Below are 10,017 nucleotides of genomic sequence, written 5' to 3' on the forward strand. Positions count from 1 at the left end.
CATGATTATTACATATAGTGTGTTTGTAATTCCTCTTAACAAGTTTATCACAATGAAGACAATTTGTGACATTTCAATTTAACATGACTTACCAGCCATGTTTATAGTTTGTTGCAGTAATGTTTACAATAATGTTTATAACTTTTAACAAATATTAATTCACTGAATTCCACCTCTTGGCCAGCTATATACAATCTAGTATAAAAACAATATACAGTAAAGTGTCTGTGCAGGAAATGGAAATCAGCTTAGATAGTTGTGAAATATCTACTGATACCTTGTTGAATCCTTATGTAGATGCAATCGTGACACCTTTGTACAATTACTAGGCTGGACTGAGCCCACTCAGATCAGTGCAAATAGAACTGTGTTTATTTACAACACCGGCTGGAATATTTACATGTGAGATGTCGAAGAGGGGTCCAAGCAAGGAACAGCACTTCACCAAGGCCTTAAATAGCATTAGGGGCAGTCAGCGAGGATGAGCATCAGGTGAGTAGATAGAAGATGAGGGATCCAGGAAGGCACAGGTATCCAGACGCTGCCCTGATGAAGAAGGTGAGTACCAGAATCAGCGCAGCCACAAAGAACCCTGACAAAAGGGCAGCAGGTCGTCTGATCATGTAGACTAAGAAAATCTACTGAAGTTCACATTAGAAACTATTGTGAGTTGTGATTCCTTTCCCCTATGGTGAGACACTAGGATCGTTTAAGAACTGAAAGATAGAATCAGTACCACATGGAAGCTCCTGTCAGGCATCATAGCGGCTAAGATGACTCAATGGCTCAGGTGGGGCACAGAAAGAGATTGGCAAGAATACCAGAGGTGCAAAACGCCAGGTACTGGTAAACCGAGCAAATGCAAGACTAGGGAGACCTGCCTGTGCACTACCAGATTGATTACAATATATATACAAGATCAACAGGACCCTAAAGAGCCTTCATCTGGAACTCAGTGGGGATGTGGTGGACAACACTAGAGGCCAACTTCAAGCCCATAGCACAAGTCACCATCAAGTGTGGAATCTACCAAGGAGATGCTCTGTCCTCACTGCTTTTCTGCATAGACCTGAACCCCTCAGTGAGATCATTGACAAGACTGGTTGCGGATACCGACTACGGAATGGAGCAGTTGTCAGCCACCTCCTGTACATGGATGACATCAAGCTGTATGGCCAAGAGTGAACGAGGCATCAATTCCCTGATCCATACCACCAGGATATACAGCAATGACATCGAAATGTTGTTCAGACTTGAGAAATGTAGTTGGATGATAACTAAGAGATGGAAGGTAGTTAGAACTGAGGGTTTCGAACTACCAGAAGGCAACATTGCATAGAAGACAGCTACATCCCACAGGCAAATGGGAGCCATAAGATAAGATAAGATAAGATGACCTTTATTAGTCCCACAGGTGGGAAATTTGTTTCGTTACAGCAAAAGTGCAAAGTCATGTAGCAGAAATTGTCATGGTCCTGAGCCTGCTGACTCAGTGTTTTGTGTTTCTTTATGCTTTTGTTATTCTGATTAGGTATTTCATTATTATTCGCCATTTTGTTAGGTTTCTGTTCTGTGCCTGTCCTGGTCCCTCCTTCCATGTCCCCCCTGTCTGTCCATGATGTCATTATGCCTGCTTATGAGTCTGCGTCTGTGTCTCTGTCTGTCGTGTGCTTCCTGTTTTATTTTGTAGGTCGGGGTCCTATGTCAGTGCGTTCAGCTTTGTGCTCTCCCTGTCTCGTCAGTGTAATCAGCGTCAGCCGTGTCTCCCAGCTGTTTCCTCTTCGCTCCGTTCACCTCTTGTATTTAGTGTCCGTGTCTTCCCCTACTCAGTGTCGCGTCGTTAACGTCTGTTCACCCTCTTAACTCCCTGTGTGTTCTGTTTGCCTGTCTGCCAGTTTTGTTATTTTCCAGTATAGTTAGTTTTCTGTTCCAGTCACCCCTGCAATAAAGCTGGTTATTCTGATTTCACTTTCGTTTCCGCGAGTCCTGCATTTTGGGTCCTTCCTCTCTTCCTGCCTGCACACAGCTATGACAGAAATTAGAAAACACTGGAATGCAATAAAATAAAATAAAAATACTATACAATAGAATAAAATAGAATAATCTACCCAATAGAATAAAATAGAATACAAATGCTATATACTACGGTGGCCCTGAGAGGCAAACGGACTGCAACTTCAGAAAACACTTGCAAAAAGAAAAACGCTGCAAAAAGAAAAACACCTGCAAAAAGAAAAACGCTGCAAAAAGGAAAAACGGAAACATGTCATACAGCTTTCTTTGACAGAAATGAAGGAGAACATATTTTGTTCATTTGTTTCTACACGAGCTTTGTGTGATTTGATAAGTATCTGAGGCTGAGACCACAGGACTGTAAAACATGATTGTTGGGCTTCATTTCTGTACTGAACAGTCATTTTAAGATTAGCTAGTAAATAACAATTAGCTAATGTTGTTCATGAGACTAAAGTCATCTCACAGCAGTGAGTTTGAACTCCGTGTCAAATACTGAGCTTCAGTAAAGATTCAAGTAGCAGTTATTTATATTTCCTATCACCTTAAATCTTCACTCAAAGACAAGTATCTCTGACAGTGTATATATAGATGTATGATATATAAGAGACAAACATTGTTCTTTCAATATGTTGGCATTACTAAATTTGGCTCAATGCTTATATGTGTAAAAAGAAAATATACGAGCTGTGATAACTGTTTCTGATAGAATGAAGAGTAGACTGATATATTAAATATTCCTTTATTGGGTGAGAAAATCAGACCATATCATAACTGCTTTAAGTCATACAGAATAGATATCAGAGCCTTAAACAGGCTGACTTCTGCTAGATGGGTCAAACTGGGCAGAAAGAATACAAACACATAACATCCTTATAGAATATGATGTAACACTATGGATCAACTTACCTCAGAATATATAAAGCATATAAACAATTACAGCAATATGATGCCACAAACACAACAAATCCAAAATACTCAAAGCTTCATAGAACTGAAACAAACATTTACTTTTAGCTCCATTCTCACACTTTAGGTTTCTGAACATTAAACTTGTTGCTGCCTTTCATAGTGTGTAACTTGAAGGCCCTGAGTACTTTCTCCCACACTGAAAACACTGGAATGATCAAATTATTTGAACATTACCTAATAAGACTGATTCAGGACAGACATTAGTTATGTTAAACCTTTCTAGCAGTCCTTCACAAACAGGGAACAGTCTGTCTATTCTCTCCATCTGTCAGCTGCTGCTGGCTTTTCCTCCTCCTCTTCCTCACACACTGCTGAGTTTGTCCTGGTGGATCATCAGGGGTGCAAAGCCTCACAGATGATGTGCAGCAGTGGGTCCCTCAGTCTGTCCTCACTCTGGACACTTGCAGTTGTCACACATGGAAATCAAATGTGTGATAAGCTGCAGGATTCAAACACAAGTGTAACTTATAAATACATGTTCATACTTTTATTCCACAATCAGAGAGAAAGAAACAGAGAGAGAGTGCAGGACAGGCAGACAGGTGACAGTCTCAGGTGTATACACTGCTACAAAACAGCACAAGAGAAGGAGGATTTAGTGTTTGTGTTATTACGAGTGCTAAACAAGAAGAGTTCCCAGATGGTACAGTGGACACATGTGTGACTCCTGTGATTAAAGCGTCTTTCTTTCAGCTTAACGACTGAACCGTCAGCTCGTTCAAACACACGTTAAAGTCCGTTTGGCTCGACACCACCGAACAGAGGCAGCAATATAACATAGCTAACATTAACAGTGCAGTGAATCCTGCTTGTGCCGTCATATTCAGGACTGCAAACCGAGCAGCATCACTGACTTTCAGCTTGTTGTGTTTGTGGATATATGACTGACTTTAATTATCCTTAAAATCATCACATTCTCTGTGAGATTAAGGTCAACTATCGAACGGCGTATAAAGTAAAGGCTTTAAAACAAAGTAAACGCTGAAAGTACAAACATCGCTAATGTCACATAACTTTGCCGGTGTTGTGCCAAAAAGTGATTGTCTGCCAGAAACTCATTGCCGTCCGCGGGAGCGCGCGGCGCTGAGTCGTTTGGTACCGGGCCGCGAGAGTTGAGGCTCGGGTGTGAAATGTATGGTTTTCAGGGTTTTTATCGATAAGTTGGTTTCCCTGAGTCTTTTCCCGTGTTGTAGTCGTGTGTCTTATTTTGAAAGAACTATTTACGCATTACCATGGCGACCAGAGAGCATCAAGAAGCAGAGAGGAGGATGTTACTCTCAATGTTGTGGGCGCATTTCAGGAGGACGCTCCTAATAAAGTTACACAATTACACAGGTGGCGTTCCCCAGTGGCTGCAGTCAGATGCTCTTGTGCGAAGCACATATGTCACGTGACCGTATATTTACAAGCAGGTGCGTATGTGTGAAAGAGAGCTCTCGCTTTTATCTTTTCGATGGAAGACCATCAGGTGTCCGTTCACTCAAACACTGAAATCCAAAGTGTAATTTAAAAAATATCGCCTTATTCGATTGATTCTAGTGACAAACGAGAGAGAAGGAGTGAGAGATATTGATATATCGATGACTGAGCTGCATTAACTTAGTTAACTTTGTTATATGAGCAAAGAGAGAGGTTCTCTGTGATTTAAGTTCATGAAATCGACTCAACAGAAGCGGGCAGACATTTTCAGCTCTTACTCCCGTCTTATTTACTCGAAGTACCTTTTCAACAAAAATGTAATTGCTGCATCGCTCAGCCGTTACCCAGCCAGGAACTGAAGGAGCGCTAAAAAGGTTAAAACACACGCACGCACACACACACACACACACACACACACACACACATTAATTCAAGGTGACCTATTTCTTAACAAATCTTATGACAAATGAGTTTCGCTCCTCTCTTTTGTTACCCTTCTTTTGTTGTAAATATCTCGTAAACAAAGTGCATGCGAGGCAGAACCGGTGCAGGAGCTTCAAATGTTAATGTTTCACAAAGCCTTGCTTTTTCTCCGTACGAGTTTTTCTTCCACAAAACCAGCAGTAATAAAATAAAAATACAATAAAAGAGAAATATAAAAAAAATAAAAAAAATCTACTTACCTTACATCTGTGCTAAGAAGCGCTGCCATCAGGACTAAGAGACTGCGCAGCACGGAGCGACATCGTGACGATAAACTGTGGCAGTAATTGCCACAAAAAGGAGCAATGTTATCCATCCGCTAATCCTTGGTAGATCAAATAAAAAGAGTGAAAAAGATATTCACACATACCAACTTCCGGGTTTGTTAGTACACGAAGTGCGTCTTAACCACCCTGGGGACGGAAAAAACGAAAGGCAGGATGCATTGTCTAATGTTCATGTGATGCCGTTTTGGGCATCACATGAACGTGTTTGCTATCGGGGATTTTTCAAGGTTTTGTGTTTTTTTTGTGTGTGTGGTTTTTTGTGGGTTTTTTTGCCAACGGAAGATTCGAATAGGTTAATTAACAGAAATAAAATCAGTGTCCAAAACCAGAGCTTTAGGAGAGCCCTTGATACTGGGGATGCTTAAATAATTGAACATGTAGGTGGGTGTGTCTGTGTTGGGGGGCCGGGTGTACTAGGTTCTGAGGTATACATATATAGTTTATAGTTTATAATATTAAGTTATTAAGTTTATAAATGTTCTCATGAAGGTCACTGATTTCTAACGTCTTCTAAATGTCTGCGGGGACAGTCATCAGGGACAGGTGTGTGAATCTATTTTTCATTATGGTTACCATTAATTATGTTTTTAACCGTATGATACTCGCATTAGGCCAACTCCATCAGGGGGATGAAGCTCTTTAATCTGATGCCCGTCTGCTGCACCCACATTGGTAGTTAATTGGTAGTTTTCAAATCCCGAACATATGGGTCAAAACTATGATCGATTCCATTTTCATGATTAGCTTTCATTAAAAAAAAAGATTTAAGAAAACAAAACAAAACAGCAAAACATCTCAGTCACGAACAATTTGATATTAAAAGCCCATCATGCATTTTCAGAAAAAAAAGATGTAAAGCTAAACATGTATTTCAATGTCAGTGTCATAGTATCTGTATTTTATTACAGTCTGCACGTGCTGTAGGTTGAATAGGTTTTACTGCTGTTTATGCAGAACCATCTGGTCTGGCAACCCTTTGGGCAATAAATTGAGTAGCTGCAGGTACCTAATGAATAGGCCTAATTCTTTCTTTCTTTCTTTCTTTCTTTCTTTCTTTCTTTCTTTCTTTCTTTCTTTCTTTCTTTCTTTCGACTGTGGATGTGTTGCTAAAGTTATGACTTTATTTCATACATAGAAATACCTTTCAAAAGAAATGAAAATATATCTGCTATTCAGATGAACTTTGGCCTGTTCTTAACGCTGCTTATCCCACCACATTGTTTGAAGAGTATTCATCATGGAGAGGAAGTGAACCTGTAATCAGGGCCATCTCCATAGTAAAGAAAGAATGTAAACAGAATGTAAAACGTTAAAATATTACTTGCAGCTACTGAAAAGGATGGCTGCTTCATCACACATTTTAGTCCAGATCTGTCTGTAAATTACTAGCTTTAATTTCCAGTGACAATGCAACGGTTTGCACTTGTTTACAGCAGGTGGCAATATTGAGCTATGTTTCAACGGGTTTTAGTTTCTATTCGATTGGAGAATTTATTTAGAGCATAATGTCATTAAAAGCTGGATCAAAGCTGCTTTTAGAGGATTTTAAACTTCCTAAAGGCCAGATTATATGTTTAGCATGAGTTACCACGGCGTTTTAGACAGATTAAACGAAAGACACCATAAACCCTGACCAGTGTTGGGTCAAATGAATTGGTTACTGTAATCACATGACATTTTGCAGTAACGCAGTAATGTAACATGTTACTGTAGTAAGTAGTTACATTACAGCTACAATTATGTCATTACTTGTATTAAAAAGGTTCTTCTGTTGCCTGCATGCCGGGCAGATAGAAAGAGTCCAGATCTGTCAGAAAAAAAGCTCAGTTTTTACTCAGCTTCCTTGTGTATGATTTGCACGTTTTATATCCATGCAGCCTGGACAATCAGATTGGGTATACTGCATGTTATTTAAAGCATAAATAGTATACATGGTTATAACAATATAATGACAAAATAACTAATAACAAACAGTTTTTACAGAATGCTACATAAACTAATTCAAATCAATTCATTCACATAATTCAGAGCAACTGTTTGTCCTGGCAATCTGGATAAAAATGTAACATTCTCTGCATACATTAAGTATTTGTTTCAATTATTATTCAGTTTATTCAACATTTTTTTTAAAAAACACCAGGCGTATTACAAAGCAGTTCCTGCCAGCATTAAGACAGAAGACAATCTTAAACCTCCAGGCAGTAGACAAACTCACCTGCATATTGAACAACTGATTAGGTAACCTGAGTATTAACTAATACTAATATAATTCTCAATAACCTGAGAACAGTCTGTGTATCTTTTCTGCTGTGGATGTACACTAAGTAATTAAATTCGCTTTGTTTTTCCCTTGAGAATGGAAAGGGAATCTACACATTATTACATAGCAGCATTAATCTGCATTTCCAAAGTCATTTACTTTATCTCACTGTGTTGTGTGTGTGTGTGGCGGATCAGCACTCCGGCACACAGTTTCAGTCAGTTTCTGATTTCTGATAAAAAAACAAAAAAACAAAACCTTTTAAATAATGGAATACTGATAATCACAGAAGATGTTCAAAGTTGTTAAATACATTTATTTTACAAAGTCTCAAAACAACACAGCAGTTCAAGGCTGGATTTTAAAGTTTCTAAAAGGGCTTTGTTTGCACTGGAGCAATGCTATGTTACTCCTCCATCTCCAGCATTGGCATTTCTGGGACATTTTATTTGATGTATACAATCAGTGAATCACTTGGTTCTTCTGGTCAAACATACGTATCCACCAAAGCTACAATGAGTCAACTCAACCAGAACAGAAATTACAATAAAATTTCCATCTACATGATTGCATAACCAACATGAATCATAAGAAATAAGGGATGATATGAGTTGTACGTGTTATATAGGAAGTATAAATGTGTGTAGGGAGGAAGAGGAATTTATATTAATAATGTTTATTTAAATTTAATGAAAACTTGTATGTAATGTAACAACAACATAATAATGATTAGAAAACACACTGCAGTTTTGACATTTTCTGCAAAATAATAAAATAAAAAACAAAAATGTAAATCAAACACTGTAACAGATCTAAAACTACAAAAAGAGCAAAACAACACAAAAAATGAAATAAATGTAAAACTTCTTCAGCCATTTGAGGCACCAGTATAGGCTATAAGGTATTAAAAAATAATAATAAATAATGGTCATAAATAGTTTTCCGCTTTAACACAGTGGTTCTCAAACTTTCTGACATGCCAAATGTACAAATGAAAAAATAAATAATTAAGAAAAATGTTTTGTGCCCACACCAAGGAGTTTGTAATTAGTTAAGTAATTAAACAGTCATTAACAAATCAAAAAAGTACAAGATTAATTTTAGTTAAAAGTTGACATTAAGAGCAACAGGCTCTTGTTTTTTAATGGCCTTTACAAAAACAACAAAAAACAATCAAAAACTTTTTTTCCCATGATGCTTCACCAGCTGGGCCATGTTCCACAGCTTGAGAACCACTGTTATCATGTGCAGTGGACGGATATACGTTAAAAATTAAAACATTTTTACTGATCTTACTTTCTCAAAAGGTTTAAAAAATTGAAAGTGTCATGTCTTCATTGTTAGGTTTAAAGAAAAGAACAAAAACTTGATAAATAATATAAAGTGTAGAGTTAAAATACAGACGCAAGCATTGCTAATGCTAACAAGGATTAAAATTTATGTAACTGAATTTACCATACTGAGGTAAGCAGGTAAAAGACAAAAAATATCTTTATATCCATTACTAAATCTAAACACAGATTCAGCAACAAGATCCAGACAAAATGAGTCAGCAGTTTCTATCCTAAAATAAAAATAAAACAACATGCTGCTGTGGTTCCCTTGTGGTACTGAAGGTAGGTAACATGTAATAATACATACAGTATGCGCTCCAACCAGCCACCATCCAATTCAGAGTTATTTACATTAAATGTAAGAAAACACCTTAAGTTTTCCTGAACTGCAAACAGCAAATCAACAGATCTGTGAAAACATGAAATAATAATGTGACCTTTGACCTTACTGCACATTTCATAAATTCTGTTTTTGCTGACTTTGCTTTCTGTCTCAAGTTTGTATACTCGTAGTTCACAAATGAATTCAACACAAAACAGATGATCAGAGGGTTTCACTGACATGACTTTAGAAGCTTGTTTATAAACAGCTGTTAAATATGCTAATTAACCTTTTACAAAAGTGAAGCAGCCAAAACAAAAACTTAAGGCAGTACCAGAATACCTTTCTAAAAAGTATAAAAAGAGGTATTGTTTTAATAGCTATTATTAATAGCTGCAGTGCTGACATGTCCGCTTGACTGGTTTAAAACTGTAAACATTGTAAGTAAAGTTTTAAAATCAAACCATAAAACAATGAATGTTTAATAATTAGCAGTAAATTTAATAAATCCATGTATGAAGTGTGACTTTATACACTGGTCACTGCTCTCCACCTACAGCAGCTGGAGTTAACAAAGCTTGTTTTGCCTGAGTGGACATTTTAGAAAACCTTTCCATCTCATTATGTATGATAGCCAACAAAGTACACTGCTCAAAAAGAAACACTTGATTATCACCGTATATCACAAACCAGTTTTAGCCCCCGATCCACATAACACTGGACCACTATGGCCCCTCCAGCAGGTGATGGGTTCACTGGAGTAACTGGGGTCAGCCAGGACCCATGAATAATAGGTTTTTAATAAAAAGCCCCTTGACTAAGCTTGGCCTTATGAAGGGGCCCTGGTAACCAAGATTTTGTCAAGTAACTTCTCATCATCAAACTCTTTTGAATCACACTTGGTCTGGCCCTTTACCCATGACCAAT

The sequence above is a fragment of the Oreochromis niloticus genome, linkage group LG20 (assembly GCF_001858045.2).
Source record: "Oreochromis niloticus isolate F11D_XX linkage group LG20, O_niloticus_UMD_NMBU, whole genome shotgun sequence".
Lineage (NCBI taxonomy): Eukaryota > Metazoa > Chordata > Actinopteri > Cichliformes > Cichlidae > Oreochromis > Oreochromis niloticus.